General features: G+C 36.3%; 2 long non-coding RNA genes across 2 annotated transcripts; both read left to right on the forward strand.

Annotated features, from left to right (window-relative positions):
- The first annotated feature begins 1,962 nt into the window (after positions 1-1,962).
- Positions 1,963-4,620, forward strand: LOC110895529. Its single transcript, XR_002567229.2, has 3 exons — positions 1,963-2,155; positions 3,941-3,998; positions 4,479-4,620. It is a non-coding gene; the product is annotated as an uncharacterized LOC110895529 (long non-coding RNA).
- Positions 4,621-12,625: 8,005 nt separating this feature from the next.
- LOC110895528 lies at positions 12,626-15,282 on the forward strand. Its single transcript, XR_002567227.2, has 3 exons — positions 12,626-12,818; positions 14,603-14,660; positions 15,141-15,282. It is a non-coding gene; the product is annotated as an uncharacterized LOC110895528 (long non-coding RNA).
- The last annotated feature ends 2,212 nt before the right edge of the window (positions 15,283-17,494 follow it).

Raw genomic sequence — 17,494 nt, forward strand, 5'->3', positions numbered from 1 at the left:
ACAATGTGCCCATACTCTTCACATTAAAAGCATGATCTCTGCTCAACAAACCTCGGAGTATCACAACTGTAAGAGCTTGATGATGAACTTCGTGATCTTGAGGTACTTGGTCCTACATCACAACAGTTTGTGTGTTTTGTGTAGTGGTTTTGACTGTTTCTTTTCAAAAGATTCAATTTTATCAGTCCCTTGGGATTTCACAAAGTTCACATTCTGAACCTTCTTCTTGTTTTGCCTTTGTTTGCCTTTTCCTTTTCCTTGGTTAGCATGACTATACTTTCGTTGACTATATTGAGATTGCTATTTTTTATTCCCGTATTTCTTTCTAACTTTATATTTTGGGAAAGGAGCACATTGAGTTACTACAACTTTTAGGCTTGACTTACCCAAAAACTTACTAGTAGAATTCTTGAAAACTTTATCAATCAAGGATTGATTGACATTTTTGATTGGGACATCCTTATTTGAATATATCAGATCGAATCAACGTATAAAGCATGTTTACGCTTTCACAACTCTCAGAAGAAGATTCAATAGACTTGACCTTAGCAATCACAAACGATTTTGTAGGAGGATCACAAAGAATGTGATTTTCGAGAAGTATGCTTTCCTCTTTTGTTACCATCTCTGATTGCTTAGGATTGTCCTCATCTGACTCTTCATCCGAACTATAATAATCCTCAATAACGGGAGGACTCTGATTATTCACATACTTTAAATCATTGACTTCATCCTTTTGATTTTAACTTGAGGATGCACTCTTAGTGAACCCTAGACCGGCGGTAAATTCAGCAAGATCTAAAGAAACGGTGGGTTCAAAATGTGGCATATCCTCGTCATCAGGCATAGGCATTTGGTGTGGTTGTGTCTAACCAGAAGAGGGCAAGTGTGACAAACGGCAAAATTCCGGTAATTCTGTACAACTTGAACAACTATTTCGACTATTATTTTCGCGTATTTGACTTAATTTTAATTAATTAAAGTCTTGAGAGTCTAGGAATTACTAAAATCATAGTGAAGTATGATAACGAATCCGTTGCGATTAGAAACAATATCCTAGACTAACAATAGGAACGCGAATAAACGATACTTGTCAGTACTAGTCGCGGTACAGTCTGACACAATGAAAACAAGACATACAGTTATGTCTACACAAATATTCTATAAAAAGCTTTGTCCAAAAATATTATGTGTCTAATTATTTACAAAATTCCAATTAAAATCAATTTGTCCAAGTCCGCAAAATAATACAGCAATCCTACGGAAATGTACAGCATTCCGCAGAGCGAAACAGTAACTGTCCGAAAAACCCAAAAATAAATATTATTTGACATAAATAATATAATGGGTATTAAAAACGACACAAAATCCGCAATCAAATCTTATTGCGTTAAGCTACACGGCTAGTTCAGTAACTGCCAGTCAGCAAAGCCGGTACCGGAACCGTGTCAAAAATAATAAAATTTTTAGTCCAAAAAGTTGGATTAATTATTTGAATAATAAATCAAGTGCAAAAATAATTTTTGTTATGTATTTATCCAAACGAAACACGGTGTCAGTATTTAACCCGGTACAGGACCCGAACCGACTTTTTCACCCGAATTACAAACTAAAAATTTTGGTGAACTAGTTTTACCTAGTGTCACATTACTTTAAAATATTAGAGCTTAAAACCTTGTAGATATTTTTATATAAAATATCAAAGTTATTAAAAATACTTAAAGTTTACTACTTGAACAATATTTTTATTAAAAATTCAGCCATTTTCCCTCTCCCTAAGCTGATTTTCGTTCATTGTGGGTCCCCCTTTTTGCCCTACTCATCTCTAATGTTGTGTTGGAACTCTAATATTATGATTAGTGGAAGAGTCATAATTCAAGTTAATACTTACACTCCACTATTTCACAATTCCAACATACACCAAAAACCATCCATTTCCTTACACTCTCTCTCCAAAATCGTGTAAACCAAACACCCCTACAACACTTTCATTTTCAAATCTCAAACTCAAGAAGTTTATGCAAACATGGAGGTTTATGGATGAAACAAGATACTAGGGAGTTTAGTAAAGCTATTTGGAGCATTTTTGGTGGAACTTGAAGCCATAAATCATCAAGATTTTTCTTATCTTCATCCTTATTTCCTAGCAAAAATTGTAAGAACACTACACTAATCTTACTTTTATTTTTGATTCTTTTACAAGTTCATCATAAACCCACTTGAAAAATAACAAGAAACAATTAAGAATCATTATTTTTAAACATGCTTTTTTTTCTATGATTAAGAGATGAACTTGGAGAATCAAGCCTAATAAATTTGAATCTTGGTTATTTCTACTCAAAAAATATGATCTACATACATGCATGTAGGATCAACCAAGATTCATCAACAAAGTGATGAACATGAGTTTTTGATGAACATGCATGCTAGTAAAATGTGAAAAACCATTTAAAAACAAGAAAATAAATTTAAAAAAAAAAATTTTTTTGAATAAAGTTTCCATTTCTGGAAAGAATCAAAAGCAAGAAATATGTTAGTAGTAAATATTTTGAATACATGTTTATGCTTCAAATGACTTTGTAAGACATCTAAAACAAGAGTTTTTCATAAAATCCCGTTTTACAAATTTTTGGCAAAAATAAGGAATAAAGTTTCCTTTTTGGGAAAGATAAGAACAATATCATGTTCATGCTACTTTTGTTGACAAATTTTGATAGATATTGATACTTGATGATGTTTTGTATTGAAATAATTTGAAAACAAATTTTGTATAAACTTGGGGAAAAACCATATTTCAAACAAAACTATGGCAAAATTTTTATAAATTTTGTGATGTGTTAAAAGTTGTTAAACAAAGAAGTTTGTTACTAAAACAATTATTTGGAGTCTTTAAACATGGTTAAACAAATTTTGGACAAAGTCATAAATCCATGTTTTATAAAAAGATTTCTAAATAAAAATGACAAGTATATATTTTTGGATAAAATGTGTACTTACAAAAATATTCATCAAGTATCATAAGTTTATATATTTTGATGTGTACATCATATGTTAGTTCTAGTAGGAACAAATGCAAAATTGTTACACATCCCTAAAAATTACAATAAAATATATATAAACTTGAAAATGAAATAAAATGTCCATCCTTGGACACGAAAACATAAATGGACAAATTCGGACACTATTGGACTATATGGACTTTTGGACAAACAAAAATGGCACAAACAAAGCAAATGGTAAAACGTGACGGACAACACAAACGGGATAAATGATACGAATAAATAAAACCGACAAGTAGTAAATGACTAGAATAAAATACGAACCGTCACACAAGTTTATGCACTAAAATGTTCAACAATGGCATAAGTAACAATTTTTATAAAAATTAGATTTTTATAAAAATACAAGTATTACTATTATTATTATTTTTTTTTTATTTTATTTACTAGCCCAAAAATTATGTAGTTTAAAAAGTGGTCTATAAATTAAAATTGGGCTAATGCCCATTTCTCATAAACAAAATTTGGGCTAGGCCTACTTTTACAAAACAATGGACTAAAATGTATTTTTAGTCAAAATTGGGCTAAAGCCCACTTTACAAAATACTTGGGCTAAGTCCACAACTATAAACTAAATTGGGCTAGGCCTACCTTTATAAAATGTTTTGGGCTAAGGCCCACTCCTATAAATTAATTTGGGTTTGACCCATATTTTTAAACAAAGTTATTTAGGCTAGGCCCATAAGCACCAAATACCCAAAATGGACTTAAATTCTAAAACATAAATTAAGCCCATTCAAACACAAATAAAATAAAATAGATGTATATATATACAAGGAAGTTATATATATACGAAAACACAAAAACAAAATACAAAATAGAATATTTGTACAATACACAAAAACAAACCTAAGTGTCTAACTAGATTAGAACACTTGTAGGTCGAGAAACGAACCGCGAACAAGGAATCGAATAGAGATTTGCACGGAACGCAAATCTGTGAGTTCATGTTTTCCCCTTTTACTTTGAATGTTTATAGTCTTAAACTTCGGGGATGTATACATGTTAAAAATAGTATGATAATACAATGAAACTATTTTGATCACATGCGGATAGGTGTTAAAATAAAGGGGCCATTAATGAATAAACAAGTACCGAGGAACAAACGGATAGATCTATTTGGGTTTTGGCAAGCCCCACTCTTAACGACAACGATAACCACGATCGTCAAGAGTGCCTTTGTGTCCAAACTAGTGTCGTTGACACACACGATAAATTGTCAAGGTTTGGTTGCCTCCTATTCGGCATACATATTAGTGTCCTTGCAACACACTAATGATCATACAATTTTTTTTATCATACTATACAAAAACGAATTTTATTACTTCAAATGTTTTGGAGACTCATTTGGTGCAAAAACAAAATAACATGAATTCACTCAACTTTTGTTGACGTTTTCAAAATTAACATGTATTACAGGAGATTAGTGGACGGCTTTGGAAAAATATGTTCAAGTGGTTATCAAGAACGCAAGCTTTTGTGATGTCATCCGTTTTCGGTTGTTATGTTTTGAACTTTGAATAATGTAGTTAAAGTTGTTGTTGTTTCAAGTTTTAAACAAGACTTATGTAATGTAAATTATGGTTTCGAATCAAATGTATGGTTGAACATCTTTTATGTTTCAAATATGTTGTTTACTCGATTGATTGTAACGATTGCCGCTCTCGTCACACCTCGCCATACGCTTCCGCACAAACCGAAAATCGGGGTGTGACAGACCTGGTATCAGAGCATCAATTGTAGTGAACTAAGATTCTTTTGAGTCTAGTCTACAATTTCAAAACGATGTTCTTTACAACAAGCGTTCTACATTTTATTTATTTTTTTTTTCAAAGCGTCCACTAATACAAAACAAAAATGCAAGGATACTATGTAATAGTATTGAATGATAGTTCGAAACGATAATACCAAAGACTAGTTTATTTGGTACAAGTCTATGGGGTTTAGACACGATAACAATAAGTCGAACTTGAAATAATAAACGATATAAACAATGAACACAAAAGTACAATTGCCCAAAAATCTATTATTTATAAGTTGTTCACATGTATACGTTGTACGGATTATTTTGCCAGGACCATGTCATCCAGTTCAGACACAGATTCAGCGGGTCATGCCTCTGATGCCGACTACATACCATTAGACGATCCTGCCCCACCCGTTATACTCGTTTCCGATGACGAGGTTTCTGATGACGAGTGGATGGACATTGATTTCCAGCCATTCGCCCTTCCTGATCCCGATCCAGCCGACATCCCACCGGTGGATGACGTGCTTGCTATCCCCCACTTTCATGACATGATTATATATGGTCACCCCGAGGGTGAGCATGTTGTTGCGTTTCTTCCGATTCCACTCGATGTTGTAGGCCCCGAGGGCGGCGATGACGTCCCTCCTGTTGTTGATCCTATACCAGATGACGATGTCGAGGACATGGTCATCCCTGTTGTTCCTGTCCAGCACCTTCATGATGATCTAGGCATCGGTGTTGATTTTGATATTGCTATTCTTGAGGTTGCTCATCCCGATGCTACTACCATTGATATTTCATCTTCATCCCCTGCTACACCTTTGACTCCATCTCCACTTCACTCCCCTGACACAGTGTTACCCCCGCCTACGGAGGCGTTACCATTACATGTTGATCCTGTTTTGCCCACTACATTCCTAGATATCCATCCGATTGTCCCTCCTGTTACTGGACCAGCTCACTACTCGTTGAGTGGTGCGACTATGCCAGATGAGCATTTACCTCCTTATCCGCCGTTCGGACCTTTTACTACTCCTGTCACATCCACGGTCAGTTCTCATTTCGACCCGTATGCTGCCGGGCCGTCCTACACTACTCCTAGCTACCCTATGACGGGGTATCCTTTGCATACTTCAGTTCCTTTGTTTGGAGATCCATATCATTTTCCTACTTCCATGCACAGTACTGTCACTTACCCGTCTCCATACTTCGCAGATCTTCCTGCATATCCTCCACTGAGCATGAGTCCCCATGACCCTTACTATCCGAGTCACATGCCTTCGTCCACTGATCAGTTCAGGCTCACATCTGTCGAGATTCAGCTCGACATCGTTTTCCGTCGCCTTCATGAGCTTAGTGCTCAACAGTCTGCTTCTCGAGCACCTGCGAGTGCCGTACCATCTTCATCCCCTTTGCCACCACTACCGACATCATCCCCTCCTCCACCACCACCGTTACCGACATCACCTCCACCACCATCTCCTCCAGCACCGTTGTTTCCTTCACACCATGCCTTACCTCCATCTATTGAGGGACGCGTTAGCGCGTTAGAGGAGGATATGGCTTATGTCCGTGGGGTCATTGATGCATCTACACCCCCACCCCCACCCCCACTCTAGTCTTGGTATGTGGTCGCATTAGGAGGTAGATCCCCTTAGCAGGTTAGAAGACTAATAGAAGAGACTTTTTGAAGATATATATAAAATCAACTTGAAGACGATGAAGAACCATGTGAAGAAAAATCTATTTTGTAGTTGTATTTTGTTTATGACATGAATTTTGGAGTAATGTAACTCCTAACTATATTTTGTTTCTTCACAAACATTTTGTAACAAGTTGACGTCTATATATATGTATGTGGTATCTCTTCTTTTATGCTTTGTTTCTGTTGGAATTGTTTTTATGTTGGTGATGATTTTTGTACGGATGTTTTTGCACGAGATATGATCGATCTATCCCATTTTGATGTATGTATGTGTTGTGGTGATGTGTTACATTCTATTTTGAGCCCATGGATGACAATATTTATTTTAAATATTGGTCTGAAATTCTTTATATGATTTTCATATGAAGATTCATGGCGCCAAGAAGGAGGAATTTACGTGATGTTCAAAATCCTTTACCCACGACTCAAACTGAGCTTGATGCCTTACTAAACCAACGCATCGCGGATGCGATTGCACAGCACGAGGCAAACCGTGGTAATCGAAATGATGGGCCGAGAATTCAACCTCCACCAGTACCCCAAAATCCTGCTAACGGTTGGTTACTCTTAACCTTTCAAAGGAATTCTCATTAATATTTATTGAAAAATATATATTTTTGACAATTTGAGAACCAAACATTTCAGGATGCACGTATAAACAATTCCTTGATTGCAAACCCTTGAATTTTGATGGCACGGGTGGTGCCGTAGCTTTCATCCGTTGGACCGAGAAGATGGATTCCGTCATCCGCATGAGCAACTGTACCCCTAATCAGACTGTGTTATATGTCTCGGGTATGTTCATGGCTGAAGCTTTATCTTGGTGGAATCTACAAGTACAAATTTTGGGAGATGCAGCCGCGTATGCCATTACGTGGGACAGACTGAAGGAGATGATGAGGGAGAAATACTGTTCGAGGGCAGAGTTACAAATGTTAGAAACGGAGTTTTGGAATCTAACAATGGAAGGACCAGATATTTATGGGTATACACAACGATTCCATGACCTTTCACGAGTAGTTCCGTACATGGTAACTCCAGAGTTTAAACGAGTTGAAAGGTATATTTGGGGATTGGCACCCGAGATCCGGAGTATGGTCACGTCTTCACATCCTACCACGGTCACTGAGGCCATCACGATTTCTGTTAGTTTAACTGAAGAAGCGAAGAGGATGAATAAGTTTGACAAGAAGGGTACCGAGAAAGCGAAGGAAAAACAAGGAGAATCCACTTCACATGACAATAAGCGGAAGTTCTCACAATTCAAGAAAGGATCTCAATCAGGTAATAAGAAAAAGGAGAACCCCCCAAAGAGGTCGGGGAAGGCATTCGTAGCAGCAGCAGAAACAGAATCGAAAGGATATGCGGGGAATGCACCTAAGTGCAACAGATGTGGGTTTCATCACACGGGTAGTTGCCGAAATATCAAGTGTGACAAATGTGGAAAGATGGGGCACCGCACAGAAAAATGCTGGGGTAACAACAAGGTAGTTAAGAAAGAAGGAGGCAATAGAAACGATAATGAACGAGGACAAAACCAAGGCTGTTTCAATTGCGGTGATATGGGACACTTCAAGAAAGATTGTCCCAAAGAAATCAAAGGCCGCGGACGAGCCTTTGTGGTTGGAGCCAAAGAAGCGCGACAGGATCCCAACGTAATCACTGGTACGTTTCCTGTCAACGATCATTTCGCTTCTATTTTATTTGATACCGGTGCAGATTTTAGTTTTATATCTTTAGAATTTAAAGATATGCTTGGACTAAAGTCAACTAAACTAGATGTTCCATTCACTATCGAATTAGCGAATGGAAAAGTGATTGAAACCGATAAAATTGTTAAAGGATGCTCCTTAGAGTTAGGAGGACGAAAATTCAAAATTGACCTAATGCCCGTTCAACTAGGTAGTTTTGATATCGTAGTTGGAATGGATTGGCTATCCACCAACCAAGCCGAAGTCGTGTGTTACGACAAGATCATTCGAATCCCTCTTCCTAATAACGAAACACTTCTTGTTCACGGTGAGAAAAACGAAATGCCGTTACGAATCATTTCCTGTATGAAAACCCGGAAGTGCCTACGAAAAGGATGTATAGCATTTTTAGCGCACATTATTGACAAGAAGGCCAAGGAGCTAAAAATTGAGGAAATCCCGGTTGTGAAGGAATTCCCTGAAGTCTTTCCAGAAGACTTGCCGGGAATACCTCCACAACGACAAGTCGAATTTCGAATAGACTTAATTCCAGGTGCCGCACCTGTGGCAAAGTCTCCATACCGATTAGCTCCTTCGGAAATGCAAGAATTATCCACACAACTTCAAGAGTTGTTGGATAAGGGCTTCATCAGACCAAGCCACTCGCCTTGGGGAGCTCCAGTGCTGTTCGTGAAGAAGAAGGATGGAAGTTTTAGGATGTGCATAGACTATCGGGAGTTGAATAAACTCACAATCAAGAATCGGTATCCACTACCGAGGATTGATGATCTATTCGACCAACTTCAAGGATCGAGCTATTATTCGAAGATCGATTTGAGATCAGGATACCATCAACTCAGAGTTCAAGAAGAAAGTGTTCCAAAAACGGCATTCCGAACTCGCTACGGACATTACGAGTTCCTTGTTATGCCTTTTGGCTTAACAAATGCACCAGCGGTGTTCATGGACTTAATGAACCGAGTGTGCAAGCCTTACCTTGACAAATTCGTGATAGTGTTTATCGATGATATATTGATATATTCACGAAACAAGAATGAACACGAGCACCATCTTAGAATTATTCTTGAGTTGTTGAAAAAGGAGAAACTGTATGCGAAATTTTCCAAATGCGAATTTTGGCTTCGCGAAGTTCAATTTCTCGGACACGTAGTCAACGAGAAAGGCATACACGTTGATCCATCGAAAATTGAGGCCATAAAGAATTGGAGTGCACCTAAGACACCGACTGAAATACGTCAATTCCTAGGATTGGCCGGTTATTATCGAAGGTTCATTGAGAACTTTTCGAAGATTGCACAATCCCTCACTTCTCTCACTCAAAAAGATAAGAAATTTGAATGGGGAGAGAAACAAGAAGCAGCTTTTCAACTGCTTAAAGAAAAACTCTGTAATGCACCAATTCTGTCACTCCCAGACGGTATGGATGATTTCGTAGTCTATTGTGACGCCTCACGACAAGGGTTAGGATGCGTGTTGATGCAAAGGGAGAAAGTTATTGCATACGCATCACGCCAACTAAAGATTCACGAAAGGAACTATACCACACACGACTTAGAGTTAGGTGCAGTGGTATTTGCACTAAAAATTTGGCGTCATTACCTTTATGGGACCAAATGCACGATATTCACGGATCACAAGAGTCTACAACATATATTTAACCAGAAAGAGTTAAATATGCGCCAAAGACGATGGGTCGAATTGTTGAATGACTACGATTGTGAGATCAAATATCATCCGGGCAAAGCGAACGTTGTCGCGGATGCTTTAAGTCGAAAAGAACAAGTTAAACCTTTGCGTGTGTGATCTTTAAGGCTCACAATTCATAACGACCTTACCTCTCGAATTCGTGATGCTCAGCAAGGATCATTGAAAGTAGAAAACGTCAAGGCAGAAATGCTTAGAGGTATGGAAAAACAATTAGAACCAAAAGAGAACGGAGCCTTTTATTTCATGAATAGAATTCGGATTCCTCATTTTGGTGGTCTTCGAGGCCTAATTCTTGATGAGGCTCATAAATCTAAATATTCGATACATCCTGGAGAAGATAAGATGTATCACGATCTCAAGGAATTTTATTGGTGGCCTAATATCAAAGGTGATATTGCAACATATGTTGGAAAATGTCTAACATGTGCTAAAGTTAAGGCCGAGTACCAAAAACCTTCTTGTTTGCTACAACAACCCGAAATCCCTACTTGGAAATGGGAACGTGTTTCTATGGATTTCATAATTAAATTACCGAGGACTTCTCGTGGTCACGACATGATTTTGGTAATCGTCGACCGATTAACCAGGTTAGCTCACTTCTTGCCTATCCATGAGAAAGATAGTACTGAGAAGTTAGCTGAAATCTATCTCAAAGAAATTGCAGCAAGACATGGTGTACCTGTGTCGATAATCTTTGACCGAGACGGTCGTTTTATATCAAGGATTTGGCAGTCTTTTCAAAAGGCCTTTGGATTCCAATTAAATTTGAGCACGGCCTTTCATCCCCAAACAGACGGCCAAAGTGAACGCACAATTCAAACTCTAGAAGATATGTTGCGTGCTTGTGTGATGGACTTAGGTGGAAATTGGGATACTCACTTGCCTTTAGTGGAGTTCTCATACAATAACAGTTATCACACAAGTATTAAAGCCGCACCATTTGAAGCATTATATGGCCGAAAGTGTCGATCTCCTGTATGCTGGGCAGAACTAGGCGACAAACAACGGTTAGGTCCTGAGTTAGTTCAAGAAACTACTGATAAAATATTTAAAATTCGAGACCGTATCAAGGCGGCTCGAGACAGACAGAAAAGCTACGCGGACAGACGCCGCAAACCGTTGTCCTTTGAGGTTGGAGACAAGGTGTTGCTAAAAGTCTCGCCGTGGAAAGGCGTAGCTAGATTCGGTAAGCATGGGAAGCTTAGCCCGAGATACATAGGACCTTATGAGATTTTGGAAAAGATTGGAAACGTCGCCTACAAGTTAAAATTGCCTGAAACACTCAGTAACATTCACGACACTTTTCATGTGTCAAATTTGAAAAAGTGCCTTTCGGATGAATCACTTATTATTCCCCCGGACGAAATCCGTGTAGACAACAAACTCCATTTCATTGAGGAACCTGTTGAGGTTCTAGATTCAAAGATTCACAAAACAAGGAGAAGTCGAATCAAACTAATCAAAGTCCGATGGAACTCGAAACGAGGACCCGAGTTCACATGGGAACGAAAAGATGAAATCAAAAAGAAGTACCCTCATTTGTTTAAGAAAGTCTCAACTAAGAAGGGACGCAGATTAAAAATTTCGGGACGAAATTTCCGTTAACAGGGGGAGAATGTGACAAACGGCAAAATTCCGGTAATTCCGTACAACTTGAACAACTATTTCGACTATTATTTTCGCGTATTTGACTTAATTTTAATTAATTAAAGTCTTGAGAGTCTAGGAATTACTAAAATCATAGTGAAGTATGATAACGAATCCGTTGCGATTAGAAACAATATCCTAGACTAACAATAGGAACGCGAATAAACGATACTTGTCAGTACTAGTCGCGGTACAGTCTGACACAATGAAAACAAGACATACAGTTATGTCTACACAAATATTCTATAAAAAGCTTTGTCCAAAAATATTATGTGTCTAATTATTTACAAAATTCCAATTAAAAATCAATTTGTCCAAGTCCGCAAAATAATACAGCAATCCTACGGAAATGTACAGCATTCCGCAGAGCGAAACAGTAACTGTCCGAAAAACCCAAAAATAAATATTATTTGACATAAATAATATAATGGGTATTAAAAACGACACAAAATCCGCAATCAAATCTTATTGCGTTAAGCTACACGGCTAGTTCAGTAACTGCCAGTCAGCAAAGCCGGTACCGGAACCGTGTCAAAAATAATAAAATTTTTAGTCCAAAAAGTTGGATTAATTATTTGAATAATAAATCAAGTGCAAAAATAATTTTTGTTATGTATTTATCCAAACGAAACACGGTGTCAGTATTTAACCCGGTACAGGACCCGAACCGACTTTTTCACCCGAATTACAAACTAAAAATTTTGGTGAACTAGTTTTACCTAGTGTCACATTACTTTAAAATATTAGAGCTTAAAACCTTGTAGATATTTTTATATAAAATATCAAAGTTATTAAAAATACTTAAAGTTTACTACTTGAACAATATTTTTATTAAAAATTCAGCCATTTTCCCTCTCCCTAAGCTGATTTTCGTTCATTGTGGGTCCCCCTTTTTGCCCTACTCATCTCTAATGTTGTGTTGGAACTCTAATATTATGATTAGTGGAAGAGTCATAATTCAAGTTAATACTTACACTCCACTATTTCACAATTCCAACATACACCAAAAACCATCCATTTCCTTACACTCTCTCTCCAAAATCGTGTAAACCAAACACCCCTACAACACTTTCATTTTCAAATCTCAAACTCAAGAAGTTTATGCAAACATGGAGGTTTATGGATGAAACAAGATACTAGGGAGTTTAGTAAAGCTATTTGGAGCATTTTTGGTGGAACTTGAAGCCATAAATCATCAAGATTTTTCTTATCTTCATCCTTATTTCCTAGCAAAAATTGTAAGAACACTACACTAATCTTACTTTTATTTTTGATTCTTTTACAAGTTCATCATAAACCCACTTGAAAAATAACAAGAAACAATTAAGAATCATTATTTTTAAACATGCTTTTTTTTCTATGATTAAGAGATGAACTTGGAGAATCAAGCCTAATAAATTTGAATCTTGGTTATTTCTACTCAAAAAATATGATCTACATACATGCATGTAGGATCAACCAAGATTCATCAACAAAGTGATGAACATGAGTTTTTGATGAACATGCATGCTAGTAAAATGTGAAAAACCATTTAAAAACAAGAAAATAAATTTTAAAAAAAAATTTTTTTTGAATAAAGTTTCCATTTCTGGAAAGAATCAAAAGCAAGAAATATGTTAGTAGTAAATATTTTGAATACATGTTTATGCTTCAAATGACTTTGTAAGACATCTAAAACAAGAGTTTTTCATAAAATCCCGTTTTACAAATTTTTGGCAAAAATAAGGAATAAAGTTTCCTTTTTGGGAAAGATAAGAACAATATCATGTTCATGCTACTTTTGTTGACAAATTTTGATAGATATTGATACTTGATGATGTTTTGTATTGAAATAATTTGAAAACAAATTTTGTATAAACTTGGGGAAAATCCATATTTCAAACAAAACTATGGCAAAATTTTTATAAATTTTGTGATGTGTTAAAAGTTGTTAAACAAAGAAGTTTGTTACTAAAACAATTATTTGGAGTCTTTAAACATGGTTAAACAAATTTTGGACAAAGTCATAAATCCATGTTTTATAAAAAGATTTCTAAATAAAAATGACAAGTATATATTTTTGGATAAAATGTGTACTTACAAAAATATTCATCAAGTATCATAAGTTTATATATTTTGATGTGTACATCATATGTTAGTTCTAGTAGGAACAAATGCAAAATTGTTACACATCCCTAAAAATTACAATAAAATATATATAAACTTGAAAATGAAATAAAATGTCCATCCTTGGACACGAAAACATAAATGGACAAATTCGGACACTACTGGACTGTATGGACTTTTGGACAAACAAAAATGGCACAAACAAAGCAAATGGTAAAACGTGACGGACAACACAAACGGGATAAATGATACGAATAAATAAAACCGACAAGTAGTAAATGACTAGAATAAAATACGAACCGTCACACAAGTTTATGCACTAAAATGTTCAACAATGGCATAAGTAACAATTTTTATAAAAATTAGATTTTTATAAAAATACAAGTATTACTATTATTATTATTTTTTTTTATTTTATTTACTAGCCCAAAAATTATGTAGTTTAAAAAGTGGTCTATAAATTAAAATTGGGCTAATGCCCATTTCTCATAAACAAAATTTGGGCTAGGCCTACTTTTACAAAACAATGGACTAAAATGTATTTTTAGTCAAAATTGGGCTAAAGCCCACTTTACAAAATACTTGGGCTAAGTCCACAACTATAAACTAAATTGGGCTAGGCCTACCTTTATAAAATGTTTTGGGCTAAGGCCCACTCCTATAAATTAATTTGGGTTTGACCCATATTTTTAAACAAAGTTATTTAGGCTAGGCCCATAAGCACCAAATACCCAAAATGGACTTAAATTCTAAAACATAAATTAAGCCTATTCAAACACAAATAAAATAAAATAGATGTATATATATACAAGGAAGTTATATATATACGAAAACACAAAAACAAAATACAAAATAGAATATTTGTACAATACACAAAAACAAACCTAAGTGTCTAACTAGATTAGAACACTTGTAGGTCGAGAAACGAACCGCGAACAAGGAATCGAATAGAGATTTGCACGGAACGCAAATCTGTGAGTTCATGTTTTCCCCTTTTACTTTGAATGTTTATAGTCTTAAACTTCGGGGATGTATACATGTTAAAAATAGTATGATAATACAATGAAACTATTTTGATCACATGCGGATAGGTGTTAAAATAAAGGGGCCATTAATGAATAAACAAGTACCGAGGAACAAACGGATAGATCTATTTGAGTTTTGGCAAGCCCCACTCTTAACGACAACGATAACCACGATCGTCAAGAGTGCCTTTGTGTCCAAACTAGTGTCGTTGACACACACGATAAATTGTCAAGGTTTGGTTGCCTCCTATTCGGCATACATATTAGTGTCCTTGCAACACACTAATGATCATACAATTTTTTTTATCATACTATACAAAAACGAATTTTATTACTTCAAATGTTTTGGAGACTCATTTGGTGCAAAAACAAAATAACATGAATTCACTCAACTTTTGTTGACGTTTTCAAAATTAACATGTATTACAGGAGATTAGTGGACGGCTTTGGAAAAATATGTTCAAGTGGTTATCAAGAACGCAAGCTTTTGTGATGTCATCCGTTTTCGGTTGTTATGTTTTGAACTTTGAATAATGTAGTTAAAGTTGTTGTTGTTTCAAGTTTTAAACAAGACTTATGTAATGTAAATTATGGTTTCGAATCAAATGTATGGTTGAACATCTTTTATGTTTCAAATATGTTGTTTACTCGATTGATTGTAACGATTGCCGCTCTCGTCACACCTCGCCATACGCTTCCGCACAAACCGAAAATCGGGGTGTGACAGCAAGCCTGAAAGCCAATGCATTTTACATCACCTTTCTTCTTTTAAACATCGATGATATGATCTAAAACATATCTCGAGTTGGAGTAATTGTCCATCTTGAGTTTGATTGCATCATGTTCATACTTAGCACAGGCTAACTCCTTTTTTTGTTTCTTCAAGCATGTTAATGTAATTGTTAATGGTTGTTTGTTTTCTCAAAACATTCTTTGTTAATTTAGAAACATCTTTCTTTAAGGTTACAATTGTCGTCTTAAATTCCTTTTCATTTTCCTTTAGAGTTGTGTTTGCCTCAGTACACTTTGTCAAATCTACAATCAAACTCTGATTATGTTTCTTGTTGTGATCGAATTTACCTTCCAGTTCTAAGTAATTACCTTTTAAACCATACATTCAACACACTTAGACAAGATAGGTTTATTGAAACTTATCTGACTGGATTGGCAATCCAAGCGAGCCGTGAATGCAGCACGAAAAGTAGAAGATTCAACTTCTGAAAGATGCTTGGAAAAATCATCAGATGAGTCTTTAATTTTCTGTTTCAAAGCTGCTTCCTTGCTACCCGTAGATTCAGTTTCGGCAATCACATCATCTACCTCAGTATCATCTTCAGATCTGTCTTCACCAGAACTCGATCCTTCTTCATCTGAACTACCGTTGTACCATGTACTGTCATCATTTCCCGAAGATTCCCCATTGCTACCGTTCTTGACAATTTCGGCATAGCATGCAGTTCCTCCTCCACCACTTTTTCCTAATTGTACAAACCAATCACATCTTTCATCACCCTGAACAATCAACGCCCGATTGGCATTGTTTGTAGTAACCATTGCTCTTTCATTGTTAGCAACTTGATTTCTATTGAAGGGATACTGATTTCCTTACTGTGGGGGCTTGGTGCATTCTTTTTAAAGTGCCCCTTTTCTCTATAATTGAAACAAGTAACCATCCTTTTATCGAACCCATACGGAGAATCCTTCCTACTTTCCAAGCTAGTTCTTCCTGTTCTTTCCATAAAATCCTTTGCTCTTCTCACAATACTCGCAAAACCCATTTGATATCAATTAATTCCGTCTCTTCCTTATCTATTGGTTCGTAATCTTACTGGTTAAATTGATGTTGCCAACTTGTCCAGCCACTAACCCATGGTAGGAACTCACCAAAGTGTTTAGAAGCTCCATGTGTTCTTTGGCAACCTCTACACGAACTTTGCTGAAGTTCGAGGTATCAAGATGAACTGTATTTGGGTTAGATGTCGATCCACCATAAGGATTAGATGAACTTCCATAACAAGCTTACTATGTTGGAGAGTAGGGATTAGCACATGATGGTGGAAGTGAAGATGGAGACGGTTGAACCCAGACCGAATTGTAGTTTGACACTAATGCAGTTTGAGGTCTGACAAGCGGTGCAGGTTGAGTTTCACCTTGAATACCACCAACACCGATTCCATAGTATACCTCTGGCTTCTGAGGAACATGTACTATTTTGGCTTTTCTTACCTCCTCTTCGTGTTTCTTTTCCAACTTCTATATGAAGTCATAAATACTCAACCTTTCCAACTCTCCATTCTCTTTAAAAATTTCCAGATATTGACTCCATTCTGGTGGTAAACCATTTGCGAATCTTGAAACCATTTCTGGCTGAGTAGCTTCAACTCTGTAAACAAATATTTCACTAAACAAGTGATGAAACCTAGTTGCCATTGCTCCAAGCGATTCCTTTTCCATACACCTAATCCCGTCAAATTCTTTCTTAAGAAGATCATGCTTGACCTTTCGAGACTATGCATTTCCTTCACCTCAAGCTCACAACGCCTCCCACAAATCTCTTGTGTTTTTACAACTGATAAACTGATGATAAATGCTTTGGGCATGCTCCTGGATAAGAATTGCATAAGCCTTTTTCTCTAGATCATAAGCCTTCTTATCATCATCGGACATCGTTACCATAACTCAGGATTAGATCTGGCTTCCTCAATTGCTGGAATGGGAGGGTTAATAAAACAAGGCCAAAACTTTGTATTATGTCTCTAAGGACGTATATTTGAAATCTACTT

This window comes from Helianthus annuus, chromosome 12, assembly GCF_002127325.2.
Source record: "Helianthus annuus cultivar XRQ/B chromosome 12, HanXRQr2.0-SUNRISE, whole genome shotgun sequence".
Taxonomy (NCBI): domain Eukaryota; kingdom Viridiplantae; phylum Streptophyta; class Magnoliopsida; order Asterales; family Asteraceae; genus Helianthus; species Helianthus annuus.